Source organism: Megachile rotundata, chromosome 4, assembly GCF_050947335.1.
Source record: "Megachile rotundata isolate GNS110a chromosome 4, iyMegRotu1, whole genome shotgun sequence".
NCBI lineage: Eukaryota > Metazoa > Arthropoda > Insecta > Hymenoptera > Megachilidae > Megachile > Megachile rotundata.
This window is the reverse complement of record NC_134986.1, coordinates 16751599-16779575: the sequence shown is the minus strand read 5'-3', so window position 1 is coordinate 16779575 and position 27977 is coordinate 16751599. Positions and strand designations below refer to the sequence as shown.

The 27977-nt window shown below is 38.7% G+C and overlaps 2 long non-coding RNA genes across 5 annotated transcripts in view; one reads left to right on the top strand and one right to left on the bottom strand.

Moving 5' to 3' along the window:
* The first annotated feature begins 10258 nt into the window (after nt 1-10258).
* The window catches only part of LOC143264255 (uncharacterized), a 111555-nt gene continuing 93836 nt past the window's right edge, over nt 10259-27977 (top strand). The window contains exons 1-2 of one of the 3 annotated variants that reach the window (XR_013037833.1): nt 10259-11306; nt 11679-12756. This is a non-coding gene — a long non-coding RNA (uncharacterized LOC143264255). Of the gene's footprint in view, nt 11307-11678; nt 12757-27977 lie in introns of those variants that run through there. The other 2 variants (XR_013037831.1, XR_013037832.1) reach the window with 2 other exon arrangements.
* The window catches only part of LOC143264257 (uncharacterized), a 113601-nt gene continuing 97936 nt past the window's right edge, over nt 12313-27977 (bottom strand). For both annotated transcript variants that reach the window (XR_013037835.1, XR_013037836.1), the window contains exons 2-3: nt 12749-13013; nt 12313-12442 (exon numbers count right to left, since the gene is read on the bottom strand). This is a non-coding gene — a long non-coding RNA (uncharacterized LOC143264257). The remainder of the gene's footprint in view (nt 12443-12748; nt 13014-27977) is intronic.

Sequence of the window (27977 nt, the reverse complement as noted above, 5' to 3'; positions counted from 1 at the left end):
TCGGATTACGAAGAATTCTGTAATCCTAACAACATGCTTCAGAAGGTGGAATCTTGATAAGAGACACATTAACATATTGATGTTTATAGTCGCTGCTTATGGAAGCACAATGAGATTGCACGTCGATATTTCTGAAAAATCTCACATGACTCGTCGACGTAAAAGTGTCGAGAAATAGCGTTTGAAAGCCATAACAATTAGAAGCGTTTATAGGCGCATTATTCTATGAATCTAAGCGATGTCGAGTCGGAAAGAACACAGGCGATCGCATTTTAACGAGCAAGTCGTGCGGAAGAAGAAGTTCATCGACGTTACGTCATGTCGACAGCGTCGCGACGCCGTGCGACCAAATATAAATCAACCTTCAACACTGACGCCTATTATCTCGCTTCCATATTTCTGTTCGGTCCTGACGGCTGAAATAAAGTTCTGCGAACCGAAAGGAATGGAACTCGACTTTCAACGAAGATCAGGCAGGATTTGTAGAAGCTTCTCCTGACTAATTTTTCCATCTGGCGGAAGTGATATTGAATTCCTCCTCTTGGAACTCTTATTTTTTAAATCGTAATTCGATTTAAAGTACTGTTAATAACTTTGAGTTATTAGAGATACGCGGAATAAAATCTGCTTAAATTTATTGTACGAGAGAGAGCCGATTGTTTGATGCAGCGTTAAGCAGAGAGTGTTAAGCAGATTATTTAACAGTGATCTGGTAATTCGAGAGGGTTTTGCAACGAATAATTGGCAAATAGTTGAAACAAAGTCCCCTTTCCCATTTCGCAATTTGTTTCTTAATTGCAACAACCTTACCGCTAAATTCGATCTTGCTCCTCGGGAAACTTAATCGCCTGAAAGGATGTGGCGTGAGAATCGATTCCCACTTTCGCTTCGCGTTATCAATGATTTACCTCGATAGAATGCAAACTGAGGAGAAATTTTAGTATTATTTCACGAGTACGTTTATGTAAGGAAGTCATTTATGAGCAGCTTTAACGATAGGTCCCGTGTATCGATAGTCGACGATGAATAATGCAAGAAAAGAAGCAGAGACTGCATCGATAAAAGCTAATCAGTTAGCAAGCACACGTGTCTAATGATTTCAATCGGGATCTACGTAAACGACTGGTTACAGAACCGACACCAGACTCTGTTAACAGAGAATCGATTCGGGTAACCGCGATATACGTTCGCGATATACACTGGTATTAATTTTGCATGTGCCGGTAACCGGGCCCCAATCGACGATTGTATTATGGATACAACCATCCGATTGCTCTCGATAGAATCGAATACACTGTGCTCCAATTACATCGGTATCGATATAACGTTAAATTGACGTCTTTCTTACGTTATAATCCACTAACGTAATACTCAAAATAACTCGATGCTTTAGGCTCGACTCTTACGTCAATACGGTGACGACAGATACAAATTACACCAGCATGTTTAGAGTTGTTTAAAAAGACTGTTGATCTTTTGATTATACACCTAAATTGAATCGAAGTGTTCTACGTCAATGTGGTGAACGAAGTTACACTAACGATTAATGTTTGTTATTTAAAAAAATCTTTATTTCTTTGATTGTTCATATGAATTGAACCAAACCAGTCTCCTGCGTCAGCATGGTGAACGATACACTAAGACAGATATTAAGTCTTATGACTTGTCAGGTGCGTCACTCAGAACTAATCACAGCTACAATATCAAAACAGACAAAGTAGAAATGTTATATCAGTTTGGGGTCAATCGTTGACTATGCAAATTTTAACTTCCAAATCAACTATTAAAAATTCGACTAAAATTGATCACAGCTATAAGTGACGCACGGGGTGCGTCACGAGACTTGTCATAACAGTTCCAATAAAAAGACATTGCTATGTCAATTTAGATCACTCGCTGACTATGCAAATTTTGACTTCCAAATCAAGTATTAAAAATTCGATTAAAATTGATCACAACAAGTGACGCACATAGTGCGTCATGTCAAAACACTACCAATAAAAAACCATCATTCCTTGATCTCCCAATGCATCTAAACCAACCTACCAGCCTTACCTAGATCTCCGAAAGAGTAGAACAAGACATAATCGCGATCGTAATTAATCAACGTATATAGAGTATCGGGTAATACGTCACGGGGCTCATCACGTCGTCGCAACTGGAACGATCGCAACGCGTGGCGCATTAAAATTCCCAGCAATTAATTATATTTCGGGCATTGTTCCTTTCGCAGCTAAATTGATCACGCGTTGACGACTGTGTCGGTGTGCAGTCGCACGCGAGAACGCTGCCAACCTCGTCGCTCTTTGTGAATCGCGTTAACGATTCTCCGCCACTATGGAACATTAATTGTTCCCCGGAGTACAATGGAGACCCGCGAATGGAGGCGAGAAGCGCGAGTGACCAACGGACTGTATGCGAATTGAAAGAACAGCCAGCAAGCCTGAAAGGGTGCGGGGCTACTCGTTTGCCTAATTGAGTCTGCTGCTACGGAAACAACGGTGCATGCGAAACTTTCAATCTTCACTTTTTTTTTTTGGGAAGTTTGATCTTGTCTGGAGGATAAATCTGAAGGATGTGTTTGATTAAGAGGGGAGGGGGTTGATTATTGGGAGTAGGAAGGATGGGTTGGCTTGGCAGACGTGGCAAGAGAAAGGAGAAGTTTGATATTTGGGATATTTGGGAATTCGGGGGTTCGAGAATTCGGGAATGTGGAAATTCGGAGCGTTGAGAATTCGGAGTGTGGAGAATTCGGAGCGTGAGGAATTCGGAGCGCTGAGAATTCGGAGCGTTGAGCATTCGGAGCGTGGGGAATTCGGAACGCTGAGAATTCGAAGCGTTGAGAATTCGGAGTGTGGAGAATTCGGAGCGTGAGGAATTCGGAGCGCTGAGAATTCGGAGCGTTGAGCATTCGGAGCGTGGGGAATTCGGAACGCTGAGAATTCGAAGCGTTGAGAATTCGGAGCGCTGAGAATTTCAAGCGTTGAGAATTCGGAGCGCTGAGAATTCCAAGCGTTGGGAATTCGGAGCGCTGAGAATTCGGCGCGTTGAGAATTCGGCGCGTTGAGAATTTGGAGCGTTGATAATTTGGAACGCTGAGAATTCCAAGCGTTGAGAATTCGGAGCGCTGAAAATTCCAAGCGTTGAGAATTCGGAGCGCTGAGAATTCCAAGCGTTGAGAATTCGGAGCGTTGGTATTCGGAGCGCTGAGAATCCCAACGTTGAGAATTCGGCGCGCTGAGAATTGCAAGCGTTGAGAATTCGGAGCGTTAAGAATTCCAAGCGTTGAGAATTCGGCGCGTTGAGAATTCGGAGCGTTGAGAATTTGGAACCTTAATAACTCTAAAGCTTGCATATTCGAATAATTCGAAAATGTACGTGCATCGAAAAATATCAGTGGCATATTTACGTATTAATCGTCTAAACGACACGATCAATAATCTGGACACAGTTGTTCCTTTGTTAAACGCGACACCAGAGGGATCAGAACGAGAATCGCGGTGCGATGAAACACGAGGCGTCGCAACGTAATTATTTTGTCGACAAAACAGTCGCAGCATCGCGTTCAACGAGTCATAGCAGCCGGATTTTAATTGTAACGTATGCCGGAGTCTGTAATTAGATGGTAATGCGTTCGGTGCAGCTTCAATTTCGTTCCTCGTTCGTTGCGCATTGAAACGGGGAAAAGAAACAAAAATTACTGCACGCTGAATGTAGAAATTCTATACACGTAGACGTAAAAGATTGGAAAACTTTTGTACCGTGCTCCAGAATTTTTCTGAAGGAAAATAGCTGCTCGTTTCGGCACACGTAGCTCGCTAAAATAATGTGGATATCTTCTGCGAAAGTATAATACGTTTGTAAAATCAACTGTAATTATAATTAACTTGTATTTTAATAAAATCTGCAGTTTGCTACTGTTTAACATTTTAATTATTATCAGTATATATTTATTTATATTTCCATGTTAGTGTGTTTTTAAAATCTGTGACTGTAATTAACTTGTATTTTAATCAAAATAAAATGTCCAGTATTCAGTTATTTTTTTAGTATTTAATTAATGTTTACATTAATGTCGTATATGTGTTTGTTCATATTTAGAAGAGGTATAATTTTATACCTTTGTACGATTTTTTGCAGCACTGTCCTTTCGTTTTAAAACAGAATAGAGGACGTTAATAACCGTTTCCAACCCGAGGACTATTCGTAACTAGTTTTAATAGTACCCAAGCCTCTTAAGGTGCAATTTTAATCCCACTTAATAGAAGTTTTTATTTTCGGTGCGCTCTGTGTCTCGAGGGGCAGCTTAATTTTACGGGGAATCTGGTTATTAAAATAAGTACACTTTACAAACTTTTCACCCTTGTTCGGCACGAAAATTAGCCAAAGGATGAATGAGGACAGCGAAGAGTTAAAAGGAGAATATTTCCGGGCTTCGATAAGTTAACCATTATGGTAACAAATACCCAATGTAAAATTAACCAAAGTTTAATTACAATATAAGTAACGTATAATAAACATAACGTACATCTCTATAATAATCTCGAAGAGTAATTTTTTTGAGATAAACTTAAAGAAAGCGTTCAGAGTTCGGAGCGCTGAGAATTCCGGGTTCTGAGAATTCGGAGAGTTGAGAATTTGGAAATTTGGAAATTCAGAGCGTTGAGAATTCGAAGCGTTGGGAATTCGGAGCGTTGGGAATGCAGAGCGTTGAGAATTCGGAGCGTTGAGAATTCGAAGCGTTGGGAATTCAGAGCGTTGAGAATTCGAAGCGTTGGGAATTCGGAGCGTTAGGAATTCAGAGCGTTGAGAATTCGAAGCGTTGGGAATTCGGAGCGTTGGGAATTCAGAGCGTTGAGAATTCGAAGCGTTGAGAATTCAGAGCATTGAAAATTCGAAGCGTTGAGAATTCGAAGCGTTGGGAATTCAGAGCGTTGAGAAATCGAAGCGTTGGGAATTCAGAGCACTGAAAATTCGGAGCGTTGAGAATTCGAAGCGTTGAGAATTCAGAGCATTGAAAATTCGGAGCGTTGAGAATTCGAAGCGTTGAGAATTCAGAGTGTTGAGAATTCGAAGCGTTGAAAATTCGGAGCGTTCAGAATTCGAAGCATTGAGAATTTGGCGAGTTAAAAATTCGAAGCGGAGAGAATTCATAGCGTTGAGAATTCGAAGCGTTGAGAATTCGAAGCGTTGAAAATTCGGAGCGTTCAGAATTCGAAGCATTGAGAATTTGGCGAGTTAAAAATTCGAAGCGGTGAGAATTCATAGCGTTGAGAATTTGAAAATTTAGAAATTCAGAGCGTCGGAGCGTAAAACCACATCATTATCCTTCATAATTATCTTGAAATCTACCCTTAAATAATACAGGAAGCTTCCAAGCTCGTAATATTTTGATAATCCCCATAACGAAACGTAAGACTTCAAAGAAGTGCTGCTTAACAGGATACGCTAGGAAATATTAAAAATTGAAATTACAGTGTACTTCTCCGGTGGCAGTGAACGTGAAAAGGCGCCATTAAAACGTTACGTGTCGAAAGGACCATAAATTGGCTACTTTGTACTATTCTCTTTACTCCGAACGCTTGAAAGTTGAAACGAAGCTCTTTCGCTTTTCATTTTCTTCTGAAAAAAAGGAGGATGAAAATGCGTCTCGTGATCGTTCAGCAACGTTTCCCAGCGTATCCTCGCGAATCGCGAGACGCCCGGGGCGTGTTCGTGTTCCACGCTCGTTAAACCGTCACGAAAGGAAACTAAGCAAGAAGAAAAGACGCAAAGATGAAGCCGCGTACAATGGGAAAAGATCGCGCACGGATCTTTTGGAGCACGTTTCGTGATTGGCTCCTACTGCTTGAATGAACAATTCCGCGGATTGCGTAATGATTCCGCAAAAGTTTCTCGCATTTCTTCGATGATCGTGACGGAATTTAATGCGTTTTACGATTTTCTGGAGGAACGGCTTAGGATCGAGGAAAGAGGATGAAATCGATCCGCGAATTTGGGGATTTCGGGATTTCTAGATTTTGGGATTTTTAGATTTGGGAATTTTTAGATTTGGAGATGTGTAGATTTGGGGATTTTTAGATTTGAGGATTTTTAGATTTGAGGATTTTTAGATTTGGAGATTTTCAAATTTGGGGATTTGCAGATTCAGGAATTTGTAGATTTGGGGATTTTTAGATTTTGGAATTTGTAGTTTAGGAATTTGCAGATTTAGGAACTCCTAAATTTTGAGATTTTTAGATTTGGGGATTTCTAGATTTGCGAATTTGTAGATTTAGGAATTTGCAAATTTAGGAGTTCAGAGATCAAGCGATTTGTAGATTTGTGGATTAATAGATTTGTGGATTTGTAGATTTGTGGTTTTGCAAATTTAGGAATTCATGGATCAGACGATTTGTAGATTTGGGGATTTGTAGATTTATAAACTTATACATTTCCAAATTTTCAAAGTTTCTCGCATTTCTCGAACAATCATAACGGAACAAATTTAACGCGTTAAACGATGTTCCAGAGGAACGGCTTTAGCATCGAGAAAAGAGAATGAAATCGATCCGCGAATCGAGTCGATTGGAGCTGTTGCGCAGATAAGAATTACGTCTCTGTGGCTGTGTTTCTCCAGTTTGTGGTCACCTTTTCCACATCTGTTGCCTCTTCGAATTACCTGCTCAACTCGAATTACAAAGTCGCTTTCCGATCGAGTCTTAATCTTCGTCATCGAAGGCCATGGCCAATCGTGGTTAGGTTAGACGATGCCTTTTCAAAACTGGCATATATTTTCTGATTATAACATTTATCTTCAACATTTTTTGTGTAAAATTTTGCTTCAGAAAATTGTTGTGGAGAATTGGAAGAAATTGATCAATTTATCACAAACATACTCTTTTGTCGTCCATTTTATGTTTGGTTATGGTTGATGGTACCTGATATGCAGTCTAACACTGGTTCGATGTATCTTTACATAAAAAATATGGTAGACAAGAGTATAAATAGAAGATAAAAAATAAAGATGGAACATAATATATAATTATTATGTATTTTCACAAAAGTCAACATATATGCAAAAAATCAACTTCAGACATTTTTCTTCTATTTTAAATTAAACCCAAAGCAAATTATTTTAACTTCTATGAAACTTAATATTATTTAGTCTATTATCAAGTATTAACATTGTTGCATTTGTAGTTGTGTTTGGTAACAACAATGAACAGTTCTACTCATGAATTAACTGGTTTTTACATAGATTTTAGGTTATCCTAAGGTGTTGAGGTTCTTCGTGTTTTTGTACGAAACATAATAAAATTCAGTCTATTATCAAGTATTAACATTATTATAATTATGTTTTACATAACAATTATAGTTATATTTGGTAACAACAATAAACAGTTCTACTCACGAATTAATTGGTTTTTACATAGATTTTAGGTTATCCTAAGGTGTTGAGGTTCTTCGTGTTTTTGTACGAAACATAATAAAATTCAGTCTATTGTCAAGTATTAACATTATTATAATTATGTTTTACATAACAATTATAGTTATATTTGGTAACAATAAACAGTTCTACTCATAAATTAATTCGTTATTCCAAAGACCTTATCTTGTGGTGTTGAAATTCTTTGTGTCCCACCCAAGCATAAATTAAAAAACAAATAATGAAGATTTGTACGCTAAAAGGTGATTTTGCTGAAAGGTTAATTCCTCGTGGTTGACCGGAAACCATCGAGTCTCGTTGTTGGCCGAGCATCGTTAATTCAGTCGCGGCGCATAAATCCAAGCGCACAAAGGGACCCCCTCGAGGAAAAATCGTTTGCGTAACGACGCTTGAATGTCGTCACGCGCCGACGGACGATAATTAATTGTGGGCCCCGGTTGACTCTTGATCCCGCCTCGCGAGCGGATCGTTCGAGATCTGAAGCTTAACCGGACCTTAAGCTGCATACTCGCCAACTGTTTCGCTTATCGTCGATCGAAGACGGAATTGGATACGGGTGTCAATCGGATGCTCGTCTCGCTGAAACGTTCGGATACGTTTTCTTGCCACTGTTGTACGCGATTTCATGCTACCAGACATGAGGAAGAGGATGTAGGACGTTGATTGACAACGAATTAACTCTTGCATACCGCTTTTCAAACTTCAATCGTTTGCAATGCACGTTTGGAAAATATTTGTAATTTTGAGAAAATAAATAGAAGGGTAAAAAATATTTGTAATTTTAAGAAAATAAGTAGAAGGGTAAAAAATATTTGTAATTTTGAGAAAATAAGTAGAAGGGTAAAAAATATTTGTAATTTTGAGAAAATAAGTAGAAGGGTAAAAAATATTTATAATTTTGAGAAAATAAATAGAAGGGTAAAAAATATTTATAATTTTGAGAAAATAAATAGAGGGGTAAAAAATATTTATAATTTTGAGAAAATAAATAGGAGGGTAAATTGATATTTCTCGGTAATTAACACGATAAAAATATTGTAAACATTACAATAAAAAGTAGAGTATTAAAGTAGAGAGTAGAGTATACAAATTTGTAAGTCACAAAAAATAGTTCTGTAAATTAAAAATAAATATAGAAATGAATATTCAGATTTCTGTACCGGAGCAAAACATGGAATGGTGAAACACCATGCGAACGCCATGAAGGAAGTAGAACGCGAGTAGTAATTCACGATGCAGCCAGGAAACATCGAGGAAACCAGCCATTAGTACCGTCATTACACTTGTCAATTGGCCGTCTCGACGAGCTGCAAGATAAGCCGGTGCTTTATTAAGTTAAGGTAGAAGTTGGCCTTGAAAACTCACCACGAATAGGTGCGTATCTCTGCATCTTTCAGCTGGCTTCTGCCTCGTAATTTTCATCCGCGAACACAGCTCCGAAACAGTTAATTAATAAGTGCTTAGTCTGAGATCTGACCGCGATCACGCTTGTGGAAATGCACAAATTAACGGGTAGCTTTCGTGATCACCGTTGACAATCAGCTCTGGAGTCTTGTATCATTTCTATTTAATTAAATGCTTGTTCTCGTTTTGCGAGATTTTAATGTTTCATCTACGGGCCTATTAACTTCTCCTGTATCGAAATTAAGGAAGGAGTTAAAGACATCTTTTTGTTAAAATTTTACTGAGATTCTCTGTCAAGATTTTATTAAAGGAAAATAATTATCAAGAGGTTGTAAGCATCTAGAGATATAATTATGTCTAGACATGTAAGGATTTGCACTAAGGGTATTGTAAATGTTTCAAGGAGATTGATAGCAGTAAATTTAATTGTTCCACATAAGTAGGACACCCAGTGTAGTAACTATCCGTTTCATCAGATAGGTAATTTGTTAATAGCGAAACGCAGCGATGATTCAGGCTTGAATTTGAATAGGTATTTTCTGATCCAGAGGTTACACGGATAGATCGAACTATTAATTGGCTTAGAGAAACGGTTTTCGAAAGATCGATCACCCACGCGATTCTCTAAGCGGCAGCTCGTTAATTCCGTATCCAGCCTTTCTACAGTTTATCGCGATCTTCCAGGAACATCGACTACCATTCAATGCCGTGGTACACTATGAGCTGCAAGGTTCAGATTATCTTCGAATCTCATAGAAATTTTCTTCGGACGAGAAATTCATTTTCTATGTTAACACTGTACCAACCGGTTTCTTTCGATTAAAATTTATGATCTTGAAGTAACCATTAAATTATCATTAGTCGCTTTAACGGAGATCGTATCGATGATATAGTGGCGGGAAGTGTCATTAGAGTGTGGTGATTTCAATCGGTACGAAGTGTGGATACTTCGGTATATAACACGTGATTCAATTAAATAGAGATTCAACACATAATTCAATGCACGACTTAATGCAACAAATGAATTCAATGCGCGAACTCACGCGAGGTAAACACACGTGGGAAATGAAATGTGCGAATTCAACGCGTGGCAAATTGAACGCGTAGCAAACTCAACGGCCACCGAACTCAACGCGCGGCAAACTCAACGCGCAACGAATTCAATGGGTGGCAAATTCCACGCATGGCAGATTGAGCTCGTAGCGAATTCAACGCGCAGTAAATTGAACACGTAGCAAAAACGAACATCGAATTCAATGGGCGGCAAATTCCACGCAAAGCAAACTTAACGCGCGACGAATTCAACACGTGGCAAATTCAACGCACAACGTAGGTGACTCAGAGGTAACCTAACCCGTCATCAACACGTAGAAATACTCAGATGTGAAACTCGGTTTATATAAAGCATAGCAATGACTAGTCAGAATGTATAACACGATATATCTCCTACGATAACAGAGTCTAACTAGTAGAATTAGACTTGCACATGCAAGTTTATACAGAGAGTGTACGGATCGTGGCAATGTAGCGCGAGTATCTCGGAAATGTAGAAGAATCTGAAGCGTGGCAATGTAAGAAGAGTACAGTATTACAAATGGTCATGGAAGGTATAGAGCGTGTTCGTTCGAGGATTCGTCCACATCCTCGCTCGCATGTAGGCAGAGGCAGGTCATCGATCTCGCGGATAGTTAGAGCCGGCAGAAGCGTCAGTTGCAACTGCGAATGGCGTCAGAGTCGCAGTGGAAGACGCGCAGCGTCGGCGCGCTTCCGTGATCCGATTAGGATTTATTATTCGAACGAGTGCATGCACACCTGTGCATTTCCATCGATTGACCAAGCCAGATAAAACTCGAATCCCGCACGTTTCAACGCGTTGCCAAGCTGCTCATCGATCCTTGATCCTCCTTTCCGGTCATCCTACGCTCGAACATTCTTGCACTATTCTCGAAATTGTTTCGAAGGGGATTGAAGGATGAAGAACGAGGAGTCCTTGAGAAACCCTCGTTCCTATCTCCATCTCTTTTTCACGACACGAACCGCCATAACAGCTTATCAAGGTTCGCACAGAGGAAGTATCGCGTGATGCGCCTCAAATTTCTCCTCTTCCGCGTGGTTTCGCAATCCGGTAACAAGAATCAAACTCGCCTTTGTTACCCACGGGGCTGAGCGTTTTCCTCGCGTCACGTTCGTCGTATAAATTCTAGAAAGAGAGAAGCCGAGGAAAAGCAACACGCAATAGGATGAAAAATCAAAAGGCAGCAGTCACGTCGGAACAGCTGACTGAGTCGCCTGGTCGAGCAAAAACTCCAAAGCGACAGGCTAGGGATTAGAAAGATAAACGGACGATGTTATCGAGATGACGAGCTTGGACACGGTTCCCAGGATAATTGAAAGTTATGATCGTTCCGGAGATCCTGGAGGATGTTAGCTGCTGGAGAACGATATTTCAACTGGTCGCGATCGAGAACCAAAGGTCAGCCGCTAATCTGCTACTAATGGAAACGGGCTCAGTGCTAAACGTTTCCAAAGTTATTTTCCCTGGTAACTCGATGTAGATGTTTGATGTTGTTAATTAATGGACTTGTAACTTTGAAAGTTCTGTTGCTTTGAACTCGACATATTGACATGCTTGATATTGATCTGTGATTGGGGTCAATTTGAGCTTTTGAAATTCGGTATTCAAATATTTGTAGAGGTGTATCAAATATTTTGTTGTGTGAAAAAATACATTTTTATATGTAACTGAATGTGTACACATGTCATATGTGACACATGTAACTGCATGTGTAAACTTGCTACATATGTGAATATGTAACATATTCTTTTTGTCATTTTTAACTGACAGTTGATGTTCATCTACACCGAAGACTATGACCAAGTATCAAAATGCAGATGTATGTCAAACATATGTTGACAGCAAAATACGAACCCTACATATGTATACATGTCCATATATGTATACACATGTACAACAATAATATATATAAGAATTTCATATGTATTTCATATGTATAAGATTTCATACTTGCCTATCCAAACTACTACTCTTAACTGTGAGCATGGAAATGCTTATAAAAGCATAGAGAAAATATTGGGACACCTAAACATGTCCATTAAAATGCAAATGCGATATTTCCACACGCAACAGGGCACGTACGCGATACATCGAGCATTTGATAATCAAAAGTGACCACACAGGACAGAATCGCGTTACAATTATCATCGTTATACTAATCATTATTAATCGAATCGGTTGGCCGGTGTCGCCGATTAAGCGTATCATTTTCGTTCGGCTGTCGTCGATCCGCAAACGCTAGCTTTATTCCGCAATTATTCGCGCGCTGGCAAACATCGTTACGCCGGCTGCAAATCAAACAGCGCCTCATAAATTTCCGCGAATAGGGACGATGTTGTTCGCGATTTACGGTCTCGTTGTTGTATATTGTTGCGTATTAACGTGATTACCGTCGCTAGCTTCGGACGCTCCGCTTTCTGTCGCTGCTGCAAATCGTTCTTCGAGAATGGAGGAAGAAAGCGTTGCGAGAAAACTCCAAATTGCTGTCACTATTTCGATATTTCTTTGTTCGAGGTACACGGAATTTCTGTAAACTACATCATTATAAAATTCTGTAAACCACATCATAATAAAATTTTTTTTTCGAGAGAAACAGATTTTTAATTTCTTGTGAACAAAACATTATTTCCAAACAAAATGGATTAATTCAGAAAACAGAATTCTTTTCGCGTGTTATTCTTAGCAGCTGTTCTTCGAGTTATTTTAATAAATCAGGGAAACGAAGCTGCACCCAGAAATATGACAATATGAAAATATCTTCGCGGAGGAGTAGCGAACGTCATTGCGAAGCCGAAAAACACGATTCCCTTTGTCACCGCGCTATTGTCGTCTGAACTTACGTGGCTCGATGTTACGAGGTCGTCGACACCGAACGTCAAACGATTGCAGAATTAGCAAAAATTTTCCGGGTGAAGTCCACGAGGATGCCATGAGACGCTTGCGGTTTCCTTTACTGATTCCTTGTAATTCTGCTGCCTACCGTGGAATTTTGCAACTGTTTGAGAGCAGGCCCGGTACGAGTTGCGCGGAATGTGTGCAGTATTCCACACCTCGGACTCTGCTGTGTGTGGAATTCCATACTCTGGTATTTCGAAGGCGCTGCTTCTGAAATTTCATACTTCTGTCTTTATTTATAGATGGACGTTTAGGTGTGGATTTGTGCATTTGGGATTTGGGATTTGGGGATTTGGGGATATGGGAATTTGGGATTTTACGGATTTGGACTCTTGAGAATTTGAGATTTTAGGGATTTGGACACTTGAGGATTTGGGGATTTAGGAATTTAGGGTTTTGGAATTCGAAGATTTGGACACTTGAAGACTTGGGGATTTGGGGATTTGGGGATTTGGGGATTTGGGAATTTGGGAATTTGGGATTTTACGGATTTGGACTCTTGAGAATTTGAGATTTTAGGGATTTAGACACTTGAGGATTTGGGGATTTAGGAATTTAGGAATTTAGGGTTTTGGAATTCGAAGATTTGGACACTTGAAGACTTGGGGATTTGGGGATTTGGGAATTTGGGAATTTGGGATTTTGCGGATTTGGACTCTTGAGAATTTGAGATTTTAGGGATTTAGACACTTGAGGATTTGGGGATTTAGGAATTTAGGAATTTAGGGTTTTGGAATTCGAAGATTTGGACACTTGAAGACTTGGGGATTTGGGGATTTGGGAATTTCTGGATTTGATGAATTCTCACATCTCGAATTTCTGCTCCCTGAATTCGCAAGTCCCCAAATTCTCAAATTTCCCAATTCCCACATTTCCAAATTCCTAACCCCCCAAATTTCTAAATTACCAAATCCCTAATTCCTCAAATTTCTAAATTTTCACATATCCAAATCTCTAAACTCTCCAATCTCCAAATATTCAAATTTCAAAGTTCTCCAACTCTACAATAAATTTTCTCCGTCGCGCCCGTTAGATGGAACCGCAGTAACAAGCATGGTGGCCATCACAAGTCACACACTTAAATTTCTCGTCACATCCTTCAACTTTCCCTAAAATAACACATCCCTTTCTCCATAAATCACATTCTGCATCACTAAATCATCAAGAAAAATTGCAAAGCAAAATAAATGTACAAAACAAACGAAACAAAACTAAAGATCTCGAGAGCGATAGAATATTTCATCCCCGATGTTCTTCCGCTTGAAAGACGCAAAAACGAATCGCGTTTCTTCCACGTGTACGGACAAATGAAAGAGGGAACCACGCGTCGAATTAATCAGAATGGAAGGTTATTACGGCGTGGATTCGCGAAAACGACAGACCAACGTCCGATTCGATTATTTATCGGCACGATCATCTAGCAATTTATCGGTGTCGTCCGACAGTTTCCAAGTTAAACGAGGTCAGGGGACGTCGATGTCAATTTCCTCGGTGTTTCCATTGCATATTCGATCGCCGATTTACCGTCCTTGTCGCGATAAAGCCGCGCTGATAAAAGCTGCGCGAATAAAGCTCACGGGATATCGTTTTATAGGCGATTCGCGAAAAGCCAGCGACAGCTCACGGCTTTCGATACAGTTTCCTGTATTATTCCTCTCTGACGATACTCATTACTTTTCCATATTTTCTTTAATAATACACTTCGTTTTATTCCGCAGTTTCTACGAATTTGTTATAGAAAATTTTTGGTTATTGTTAAAACACGAAAATGCAACACCAAAGACGCTGGAAGACATTCAGTTAATTAAATCGTTATGGACACTTCAAGTTTTTTTATAAATTTTTCTAGAGAAAATTCTAAATGAATTTATAAAACATCCATGAAAAATCAGGGACATTTTAGAATTATCTTTCTGATCGAATGATTTTCAAGCATTATGGACTCTTCAATTCTTTACAGAAATTTTTTTTGAGAAAATTTTAAATGAATTTCTAAAACATCCAAGAAAAATCAGGGACATTTTAGGATCATCTTTGTGTTCGGACGATTTTTCAAACATTATGAACACTTCATTTTTCTGTACAAATTTTTCTAGAGATTCTAAATGAATTTCTAAAACACCGAAGAAAAATCAGGGACATTTTAGGATTATGTGATCGATATTTCAACCATACCTCTTTCTGTAAAAAAATAGAGAAGAACTGAAAAGAGTGCAATACTGCGAGAAGAGCACAGAATTTCAAAATAAACTCGAGGATTGAAAATCGTAAAAAGAAGAAGGATTCGTCTCCTCGACAGCAGCTCAGCGAACGTTTAATTTACTCATTTACCGTCCAGCTAAATAATAAATCCGTCTAGGTTTCAGGCAGCGGCGTGCTTGCCGGCAAAGCTGAATTACCCTTCGCGATAATCCATGAGAGCCGCTGTTGCCACCTGCAGCTCGTCTACCTCCGTCACCTCCACGAGACACCCTTCTATAGGGGTTAACGAGGTCGGCCGCGAAACAACCCAGTCACCCTCGCGTTACCCGTTCATCTCCCTCTTCTCCTCCTCTACTTCCTTTTTCCGCCACGTCTCTCATGCATATTTAAATTGGCCGACCCGTGGAAATTTGTAGCCAACCCTGTCTCGTTACGTTCGCTACCGTGTCTTCCTTCGATCGTGTGAGTTTCGATTGATAACGGATCGGAACCTCAACAGCTAGTATATTTTATCTCATTTACTTTTTCTGTGAACGAGGTTTTTAAGCTTTGTTACGAATGATATATTTTCAAGTTTAATATAAATGGAATAAAATTTTACTTGGTGTCCTTAGACGCCCTAAATTCTAAGTTTCCAATTTTCTTATTTCATGAAGGAAGCCTCTATTTCTAAGTTTCCCAAGTCACAAGTTTATAATTTTCTGTATTTCAAATTTGTTAATCCCTAAATTTCGAAATTCCAAAATTCATCAACCCCTAAATTCGTTTCCAAAGTTTCCTACGTTTCCAAATTTGCAAGTGTCCAAATTTCCAAGCATTGAAATTCCTAAATTCTTAAATTCCTAAACCCCCGAATTTCCAAATTCTAGAATTCCACTACATCCAAATTTCTAATTTCCAAATTTGCAAGTTTCCAAATTCTCAACCCTCCAAATTCCTAATTCCCTAAATTTGCAAATTTGCAAATTCTCAAACCTCTAAATTTCCAAGCACCCAAATTCCTAAACCTTCGAATTTCCAAATTCTAGAATTCCACCACCCCCGAATTTCTAATTTCCCAAATTTGCAAGTTTCCAAATTCTCAACCTTCCAAATTCCTAATTCCCTAAATTTGCAAATTTGCAAATTCTCAAACCCCCAAATTTCCAAGCACCCAAATTCCTAAACCCCCGAATTTCCAAATTCTAGAATTCCACCACCCCCAAATTTCTAAATTTCAAAATTTGCAAGTTTCCAAATTCTCAACCCTCCAAATTCCTAATTCCCTAAATTTGCAAATTTGCAAATTCTCAAACCCCCAAATTTCCAAGCACCCAAATTCCTAAATCCCCGAATTTCAAAATTCTAGAATTCCACCACCCCAAATTTCTAATTTCCCAAATTCTCAACCCCCAAATTCCTACTCCCCTAAATTTGCAAATTTTCAGATCCCCAAACCCCCAAATTTCAAAGCACCCAAATCCCTAAATCCCTAAATCCCGAACCCCCCTTTCCAAATTCCAAATTTCTCAACCCCCAAATTTCCACTCCCCTAAATTTCCAAATTTCCAAATTCTCAAATCCCCAATTTCTCCACTTGTACAAAATTTTGTATCGACCACAAAGTTTTATATCGCCCAAGGCAACCTATACTTTTCCAAGTATCGATGTGCACCGTTTCATCCCCCATTCTGTTTCCACCGTTTACGAGGTGGATCTTTTTTTCACAAAATATAAACGTACGAGTCGAAGCAACGAGGTTTCCCTTGATCCGGGTGGAATTTCGTTTTCCTGGGATTTGCCTGGTCCCTCCAATTGTTAATTCGGAATTCAATTCCTCAAATTACGCTCTCGACTATACTTCTACACCTGGGAATCGCGTCGGAATAAATCTCGTTATCCGAGAACACCATGTACTTGCCTTGTTTTTTCAGCGAAATTACTCGGCCAGCCTTTTGTTCGGTTGGAATGTTAAATTTATACAAGCGAAGTTGAACGAACTGTATTATAACATACAGTTATTGCTTTCATTATTTATTATTATCATAATCATATATAATTTTTTGAATTTCCCTTGTGAGTTGTGTGTTTTATGAAAATTAGATGCATGGAGATATCGTTCATCATTTATTTATTTATTGTGAGACACCCTGTATTTACTGTAAGCATTTAACGTACGAATTAACGTAGAATTTTTCTATACATTTTTCATAAATAATTTTAAGTTATTATTTTAAAAATTTCTGCTGTTCTTGACACCCAAACCTGACGATTCTTTTCCTTGCGATCTCGCTGCGATTATCCTACATTGCTTTCGACTTCAACTTTGAAAAAATAAAAAAGATATATTCTAAGAAATATGACATCAAATCTGGTAGCTAACTAAAAAACGAATCTTCAAGGACGTTTGTCCAATCAATAAAGTGGCGAATCCAGTCAAAGCGTCCTCTTATTTGCCTAATCGCTTCCGTTCGGTTCTTCGTTTCTCCGCGGGATCGTCTGTCAACTTCCGGTCAACAGAATAAAGTATTCCGTTTGTAAGTTTTGCGGAGTTTTCGTCGACTCCGAAATCCTTACGACGCTCGTTTGCGATCGCTTGCGGTATTTGTTCGTAGCCCCGGAATAATTTATCACGCGCAAACGTCTGCTACGTTCATCCGATACCGTTTTCCTCGGAATGCCCTGTCCGTTTACCGGCTAAAGTGACGAAACGAGAGCGATCTGGATCCACGTTGATCCACGGAGAACCGAACGTAGAACAAGGAAAAGCAACGCCACGAACACCGGATTAAACGGTGTCCTGGCAAAAAACCTTTAATTCCACTTCTTTCGAGGTTTTAATCAACGACCAGCTTCCGAAGCTTAATCCTAGAGAGGACAGACTCTGCCAAAAACTGGCCGATCGGATTCTACGGCTGGGAAAAAAAGCACCGGGGGAAAAAAAACTGAAAGGGACAGGAATAATCGATCAGGTAATCCTCGAAATGTTTGCGAAGACTCCCCTTTTTTTATCTTTCCGACCTGTCGAGTTATGATAGAAATCGATTAGACTTTTAGCTTCCATTCGTTATTCACAAATTTTATTATTTTTTTATATGTTTGTTATATTTGCTGAGGAAATTTTCTGCTCCTTTATTTTAAAGTTTGTGTGATTTTTTCGTCCCTTGCGCTACTTTGACGAGTCTGTCTCATGACACACCCGTGACGCACTCGTGAAGGATTCGTGATGCACTCATGACGCACTCATGACACATTTGTGACACACTCGTGAAGTATTCGTGATGCACTCACGACGCACTCATGACGCACCCGTGATGCACTCGTGACGTATTTGTGATGCACTCATGACGCACTTGTGACGTATTTGTGATGCACTCACGACGCACTCGTGACGCACTAGTGATGCACTCGTGACGCACTCATGACACATTTGTGACACACTCGTGAAGTATTCGTGATGCACTCACGACGCACTCATGACGCACCCGTGATGCACTCGTGACGTATTTGTGATGCACTCATGACGCACTTGTGACGTATTTGTGGTGCACTCACGACGCACTCGTGACGCACTAGTGATGCACTCGTGACGCAGTCATGACACACTCGTGACACACTCGTGACGTATTTGTGATGCACTCATGACGCACTCGTGATACCTTCATGACGCACTCCTGACGCACCCGTGATACACTTGTGACGTATTTGTGATGCACTCATGACGCACTCGTGACGCACTCGTGATACACTCGTGACGCACTCGTGATACACTCGTGACGTATTTGTAATGCACTCATTACGCACTTGTGCCGTATTTGTGATACATTCATGACGCACTCGTGACGCACTAGTGATGCACTCATGACGCAGTCATGACACACTCGTGATACACTCGTGACGTATTTGTGATGCACTCACGACGCACTCATGACGCACTTGTTCTTCAGCTGCGATCAATTTGACTCGAATTTTTAATGCACTTTAATTCGAACTTCAAGTCCAGTATAACTAGCATAGACAACGATTGCATAATTGACATAATATTTCAGCTTTCTTTGCCTGTTTTAATATTGTAGCTGTAACTAGTCACTTCTGATTGACACATCTGACAAATAAATAAAGAAATGTTCCCATCTTATGGATAGGTAAAGAGCTCAGTACGAATGACAACTCCAATATAAAAAATTGTTAAGTATTTTTAACAAGGTTTATAACAAACAATGATTAGGTTAGACTTCACGAATTAACCTTCGCAAAAGAGGAAATTAAGACGACTTTTCGTGCAACGCTTTTAAGAAAGGTGTCTCTAACTTGCTTGATAAAACTGGAGAATTCTCGGACAGTTTTTTATCTGCGGCTCGCGAGGTGCATCTAAAACGCAATTATTCGCGAGTTTCAGTCCACCGCTTAGTTCTTATCCTGATGTATGCCTGCTACGTTAAACTTTTACGAAATGAAGGGTGAACCGTGGGTCAAACACCTTTATCCTTCTCCTTCTATTTCGGGGAAATTGGTAAAAAGGATAGCACGCGTTTGCTTAATCATTCATACAGCATTCTAGACTCGAAAAGAATGAATAAGAAAAATTTGAAACTTTTATTTCCATGCAGGTGACTTCAACCATTCCAGTGCATCCACTTGAGAAATACAAACACACTTTAAAAATTGATAACTCTATTGAGATGTTGGTAAATTATGTCAATTTATTTATGGACAAACTTTGTGAAAAATGAAAGGTTTCACTCGTATTGATTCTTGTAAAGTTTTCAGAGTTGTTATAAAAGAAAAATACGAAGATTCTATGAAACTCGTTCTACGATTAAGAAACGTGAGGTATTTTTATAATCGCGATTTTTCCGCGAAAACAAACGGTCACGCAGGAATTTCATTCGAAACGTTCAACCAGCAAAATCGTTCAACGCAACGTGACACGGTAAATGGAACCGCTGCCACCGGCAGAAAATCTCGATTTATTTAAACAAATTCGATACGCCGCGGGGTGAAGCATGTTTTCTAGAAAGCCCGCTGTTTCGTTTCTACACGCTCGAATGCATCGTTAATTATCTTGTCCCGTTTTGTCTGCCACGTCTTTTGAACACCACCCTATTCCCACGGAAAATGTACAGTCTCGATACCGAATCCGATGACAATTCTTTATGTGGGACGGAAGAGGTTCCAAAAACCTATGAAGCTCTTCATAAACCTTTCGTTATCGAATACATTCATAATTGCGTTTTGAAATGGAATAAAAAAAAATTGTTCTAGGTGTTTGGACATTGGGAACATATTTTAACTGGTTTAAGAATAATAAATAAGTTAACTTAAGTTAAACAATTTATATACAATTTCAGTCAGGAGCAATCCGTTAGATAAATAGTAAGAAACAACGGAAGATCCCTTTCTTCGTGTCAGTCGAACGATTCACCATTATTTCCCAAATTCCGTTTCGATTTATCCGAGACTGAAGAAAATGACTGTGCTGATAACGGTCGTTATGCCGGACGGGCTGAGGATTCAGGAAAATCAGGAAGATATATGGACAGTAACGTTTCTTTCGGAAAAATGCCTGACAGGGGATGATGTCAGGGGTGTTGGAGAAAAGATATTCGCAGCGAAATTCGTTTAGGCATTTCAGATTTAAATATATTTACGCAAACGTGCGAATATTTCAGCTTCTTTAACCCCTTGTGCTACAATGTGACGCACTTGCAATGTAAATCTATTAAATTTTTCTCATAATTCTAGCGTGAATTTTCAGTTCAGATGTGATTATAATTTTCGTAATTAAACGATACTGAATATCGGTACGGGATTTTAATTTTCTCTATCGATTTTCACATTGTAGATAATAATAATAATTTTCCTAGTTAAATAATAATTTTCATGTTGAATAAATAGTGCAACACATGTGTACACATCTAAATAATTTTGTTCTGAAAATACGTAACGATGAAAAGATAACGTCGCTCTATTTTTAAGTAACCCTATTTCATCCCCGGTGCAATTTCTCAGAAAAGAGAATGCGTTTAAGGAATTTGTAAAACGATCCACGACGAATCAGCGAAATTTTTCGCTGAAAACAGCGGCTGATCGGTGACTCGTTAAACTAATAAGATAGAGGGGTAGCGTATATCCACCCTATTCGATACCCTAAATGCGATTACAGAAGGGGAAAACGTTCAGTCGGTGTAATCATCGTGACGCGGATGAATTTAAAATGGATTTCTTCATATTAGGGCGGCACCCCAACAGTGTCTCCGTTTCTTCGACAAGACCCCATCGCGTCAATTTTATACCCGTGTCATTGTTGCTGGTTCGATGTCAAGGATGAGCTTTAAATCAGTGTTTCTCAACCTCCTTCAAACTTTTGGAGTTCCGTAGACTTTCAGTGTCGAAACTTTTGACTCAATAAATATTAAAGGAACAGTATTTTAAACATTTAATCAAATTACAAAGGAAACGTTCTTATTTCGAGGGTAATAAGAAAATTAATCGAACAGCAATGGTGCGTTTTTCATCGAAAACTTGCAACCCCCATTCACACTTCAAGGAACATCATTAACGAGTCACATAAAAAATGCGGAACCAATAAATGTCTACAATAAATAAATATTTTAATAACTTTGAATTAACTTCAACTTGAAATCCAAGAAATTAAAAAAAAATTTTCTTCGTTTCGTTGGTCAATCGTGACTTAAGTAAAAGAAAATTGCTCAGAGATTTACACGAGTACGTAATATACAAATAACGTGTTATCACACAAGCACGCGATAGCACATTACTAGGTTTTATTACGACTCTGATTGTAACGATCACGGTGACACTTCGTTTAGCTGCAATTAACGCGTCCCCGTCTATTTTTGAACTGATAACCGTGTTATCACCTGCACCTACGCCGTCACGTATTTGAACTATTTTGAATTTCTCGCGGCGAACAACAATTTGCTGTACCAAATATATCTGCCTCGTTAATTCGGATCTATTATACGTGTACTGTAAATTCCGTCGAAAAATTTTGTTTGGATAGTGACATACGAGAACAGCTTAATTCTCTTTATAATAGAATTGTATAAAAGAGTGTTATTGTACGAGAATACATTGTACATCGTTGTAAGACTACAGCATAATTCTCTTTATAATAGAATTGTATAAAAGAGTGTACGTTATTGTAAGAGCATACATTATACGTTGTTGTAAGAGTATACATTATACATTGTTGTAAGACTGCAGCATAATTCTCTTTATAATAGAATAGTATAAAAGAGTAACGTTATTGTAAGAGTATACATTATACATTGTTGTAAGACTGCAGCATAATTCTCTTTTTAATAGAATAGTATAAAAGAGTAACATTATTGTAAGAGCATACATTATACATTGTTGTAAGAGTATACATTATACATTGTTGTAAGAGTACAGCATAATTCTCTTTATAATAGAATAGTATAAAAGAGTATACGTTATTGTAAGAGCATTATACATTGTTGTAAAACTACAGCATAATTCTCTTTATAATAGAATAGTATAAAAGAGTAACGTTATTGTACGAGAATACATTATGCATTGTTGTAAGACTACAGTATAATTCTCTTTATAATAGAATAGTATAAAAGAGTATATGTTATTGTAAGAGCATTATACATTGTTGTAAGAGTATATATTATACATTGTTGTAAGAGTACACATTACACATTGAATAAAAGAGAAATAATATGAACGTTGATATTTGAACCTCGATTTTAAAAAAAAGGAATTTCGTCACGAATTTCCGTAGGATTTTTACATCGCAGACTTGTAATTTCGTAAAATGGAATCGCACAAAGCTGGTTGGAATGTGCGTGGGTTCGTCGGGCTAAAAATATCGAGCGTTATAACAACAATGCATTGTTGAAACTCAGTATACATGGTGTCCCATCTCTTCATTCGATTACGTCGCTATTTGTTCAACGACAATCAAAGCGACTCGATCGAAAAATGTGATTAAAAACCCGTAGGGTTAAATTGCTTTATACACGTTCTACGGTCCAAGAAAGAACATTTCCACAAGTTTTACCAACTAACTTATTTATCTCACGAAGCTACTTCTCCTGAGATAAATTTTAAAAAGACTATCGATACAGAAGACTATTGATAGAAAAAGCTATGAAAGGAAAAAAAAATTGAGACGAAACTGTTGTTACAAGTTGGGTTGCAAAGAGAATATTTGAAGAAATTGTGGAAATTGTTCGTTGACTGGAAACGAGTGCTCTGGAAGGAAGTTGCCGTGAAAAATGGAAGGAAAGGAAAGCAGCCACACCGAGGGCCAGGGTTAGGGGGTGAGAGGTTAATGGACCACCCTTTGGTGGTCAAGTGGTGGGTCCAATCAAACGGTCGTGAAAAAGGGGTGAGGCGGGTGCAGCAGCGCAAAAGTTAATCGTCCGCGAGGTGACATTTGAAGAGGAAAAGCGGTGCGCGCGAGCGAAGGGAAATAGATGGGGGAGAGGGCGAATCACGTGAAATGGAAGTGCGAGCCTGAGGGATGGGGCGATGCGTGAGAGAAAAAGAGACGGAGCAAGGGTGCGGGTATCGCGAAGGGTGGTCGAGAGAGACGGAGAAAAGCGTGCACCAGAAAGAGAAGGAAAGAGAGGGTGAAAGCTGCATTGCAGTACCCGACCCTGGCTAACAGAAGCGCCATCCATTGGTCTGTCCGTGTGATTCCCGGATCGTTCGGCAAGTAATTGGTTCTCTTTGAACACGAAAGAAACGCTAAGGCAACCCCCTTCACGCTTTATCGCACCCTACTTCTTGTTCACCGACGCTGCGAACGATCCTGCTTCCCTGGTTAACAGGTTGACGATTTCGATTGATTGCTACACTTCCAATTTTCTGCTTGCACTGGGTTTTAAATTTAGGGATTTACCAAATTGGGAATTTTAGAATTTTGGGCTTGCGAATTGGGGAACTTGAGAATTGGGGTTTGGAAATTTGAAGGCTTGGGAATTTGGGCGTTTGGGAATTTAGCAATGTAGAAATTGGAGTGTGGAGGAATTTGGAAATTTAGAATTTTGAGAGGTTGGGAATCTAGCGATGTAGAAATTGGGGTGTGGAGGAATTTGGAAATTTAGAATTTTGGGGACTTGGGAATCTAGCAATATAGAATTTGGGGAGTGTAGAAATTTGGGGTTTGGAAATTTAGTAATATAGAAATTGGGGAGTGTAAAAATTTGAAAATTTAGAAATTTGGGGATTTGGGAATCTAGCAATATAGAAATTGGGGAGTGTAAAAATTTGAAAATTTAGAAATTTGGAGATTTGGGAATCTAGCAATATAGAATTTGGGGAGTGTAGAAATTTGAAACTTTAGAAACTTGAGATTTGGGAATCTAGCAATATAGAAATTGGGGAGTGTAAAAATTTGAAAATTTAGAAATTTGGGGATTTGGGAATCTACCAATATAGAAATTAAAGAGTACAGTAATTAAAAATCCAAAAATAAAAAGAATTGAGAACCTGCAAATTTTCCCCCTAACTGCCATCATCAAGTGAACAGATTACATTCAAGAAACTAGGCCTCCGGAGATTTTTCAAAGCAAATTTATTCATTGCATCGAATAAAGTACAGTGAATCCCCAGACGATTCTAATTTTGCAAGAAACACGTGAAATGTGAGGAGACAGCTACGGTGAAATTTCTCCGTTTATCCAAGATGGTGTTCGCCACCCCTTCGCGACTAACTTCGACGAGCGAGCCTATGAAGTATTTTATTGCGAATGAAAACGTTTCGTGGAACTCGACTCTCTCGTCGCGACTGCAAGAATAATTTGTATTCTCGACGTTCTTTTCTTCGTCGAATTAGCTCCAAGCATCCGGCATGAAATATTAAATTCCTTCGAGAGCAGTTTCTTCCTTTCCGGCCCATATTTTCCGCGGCTCTTTACGCCGGATTCGTAGCGGCCATATTTTTGTCGCGGAGGAAGGAAATTTTTCGACGAAAATGAAACAATAATTACTGACTACAAATTGTGTTATGTTTTTGTCCAAAGACAAGTACTTTGTCTTCTTTTTTACTCTTTTTTATTAACATGTATAGCTGCTCACTACGAAATAAAAGTAAAATAGTGAACTTTGTTAAAATTGAAAATCTGGTTAAGTTGGAATAAAATAGGTTACAATTAAATCATTTGATGAATATGACTTTAGAACAACTAATTTTATTACACATTTGTGTATGATATTTTAGATAGTGATTTCAGTAACATTAAAATTGAAAACCTAGTTAGGTTAGGTTACAACTAAATCATTTGATGAATATGACTTTAGGACAAGCAATTTTATTATACATTTGTGTATGACATATTATGTAGTGATTTCAGTAACATTAAAATTGAAAACCTAGTTAGGTTAGGTTACAACTAAATCATTTGATGAATATGACTTTAGGACAACTAATTTTATTACACACTTGTGTATGATATATTAGGTAGTGATTTCAATAATTTTAAAATTGAAAATCTGGTTAGGTTAGGTCACAACTAAATCATTTGATGAATATGACTTTAGGACAAGCAATTTTATAACACATTTGTGTACAATATATTAGGTAATGATTTCAGTAACAATATTGCAATAATTCAAACAGTAACACCTTAGCTTGTTCATTACAATCGAGTTTAATCCAATTTATTTATTTATGAAGTAGATAAAATTCTACTAACGAATGTACGATTTTACACCTCGAGATAATAGAAGGGTCAAAGAATTTTTCCAGAGCTGTCTTTTCTTCCACCGCGATTAACAGAACGTTTCAGAGAGGAGCAAATGAAACTCGGGCGTCGACTTTCCCGGAGAGAACCTATTAAATTTCCCAATGAGTTTCCTCGCGCTTGTAACTACGAAGTAGTACGTGTCATTTCGAACGCGCCGCGATCTTCGCGTCGCGGAACGGTTCTCCATTAATCAAAAGAATCCGTCGTTCTGTGAAATTACTGCGCTTCGAAATTTAATTTATACCGTCGTTGTAATAATGTCGGAGTTCGACGCGGAACCTTTTTATTCCTGGTTCACGGCTAATCTCCACGATGGCCATTAATTTGCTCTCCACCTCTTTCTTGTTACTCGACTACAAAATCGAACATTGAAAAGATAATAGACATTTCGAGGTAACTGTGAATTTATCACATTAAATGTACCTGGTAAGAATGTAGGTTTAAGAGGTTTGCATGGAAGTTTATCTGGGGATGTAGTCACTATGCAAGAATTTGGGAATATTGGAACATGTGGAGCTAAAGAAAATTTGAACACATATGATGTCAAGCATGTAAGAGTTTGAGGATATAGAAATTTGGACACATAATGTCAAACATGTGAGAGTTTGAAGATATAGAAATTTGGACACAAGATGTCAAACATATGAGAGTTTGAGGATATAGAAATATAGACACATAATGTCAAACATGTGAGAGTTTAAGGATATAGAAATTTGGACACATGATGTCAAACATGTGAGAGTTTGAGGATATAGAAATTTGGACACATAATGTCAAACATGTGAGAGTTTGAGGATATAGAAATTTGGACACATGATGTCAAACATGTGAGAGTTTGAAGATATAGAAATTTGGACACATGATGTCAAACATGTGAGAGTTTGAGGATATAGAAATATGGACACATGATGTCAAACATGTGAGAATTCGAGGATATAGAAACTTAGACACATGATGTTAACATGTGAGAATTCGAGGATATAGAAATATGGACACATGATGTCAAACATGTGAGAATTTGAGGATAAATTTCGAAAAAATATAAATGCACATCCAACAAACAGAAGCAAGTAGAAAATATTTAAAAGACGAAAAGATGAAAGAAATATGAATAGGGGGTTGAGATTTGGTTACGCAGAGAAGGCGTAAAAGCCAGAAGGTGGTAAAAGCAACTGTTACGTGGAATGAGATACGACAGGCTTCGATTTAAAGCCAGCAGCCTCTGTTCGATTAAATTGCCAACCCCATTCAGCCGGGTTTCGCGGTGTATTTCTACGGGGTTCGATAGGGTGACTCTGGTGTGGGGGTTCTGCCGATTAAGCGGAAACTGCGGACCGCTCGAATTCGAGGCTACGTTTCCGGTGTGCCGAAGTTTTCCCAGCTACGACCGATAACCGTGCCGGCAAATTAAATTTACGTCCTGGAACATCGTGGTTATCTTTTGTTCGCGAAATTTGAATATAAAACTGTCGGTATAACCCGGCGATTCCGGGGTGACGTATTAATTACTGATCCCTATTTATTTATTAAAATGTATTATACAAATTATATAATTATTTAGATTGTGAATTTCGTTGCATTTTACATTTTTCATAAGGTTAAGAACTAGATTTAACTGACAAGGGTTTTTATAAATTTCTCAGAGATTCTTACAGAATTTTCAAACATAACCTAACTTAAATTTCCAAATCTAACCTAACTTAAATTACACTTTGATCTTTTTAATATTTTCACTATCTTCACTTTCTTTAAATTATCTTTCTTCGAAAACTCTACTTCTTTCAAGTGTTTCTATTTATTCACCCCATTATACGAAATCAACCCCTCAACCGAGGCTCATTCATTTTCATGATGCCCCCGTTTATTCGATTCCTCGAATCGCAGGATCGCTCTTTAATATTCCCCGGGTCCGTCGATCGATAATTTTGTATTTTTCCAAGCGCTAGACATTTTTCAACCCCCTTCGTGGCCAGCCGTCTGCCTTTTCAGCCGTTCGTCTCTCGTTCCTCGTTTCCAGAAGTGGCTGCTCGTTAAAGATTCATCCGAAAGTGCCTCTCTCCTCCCGGTTTCTAACCAGAGATGAGGCCGGGATTCAATTTATTATTCGCCGGGATCATCCCTCGCCAATAAGATCGAGGAAACTGAGAGTGCAGAGCGTTCGGTAACTTAAGCTGGCTGAAACCGAGCGACGGGGAATCGTGGTTGATAAAGGGTAATCGTTGAGAGATGCAACAATCTCTATATGAAA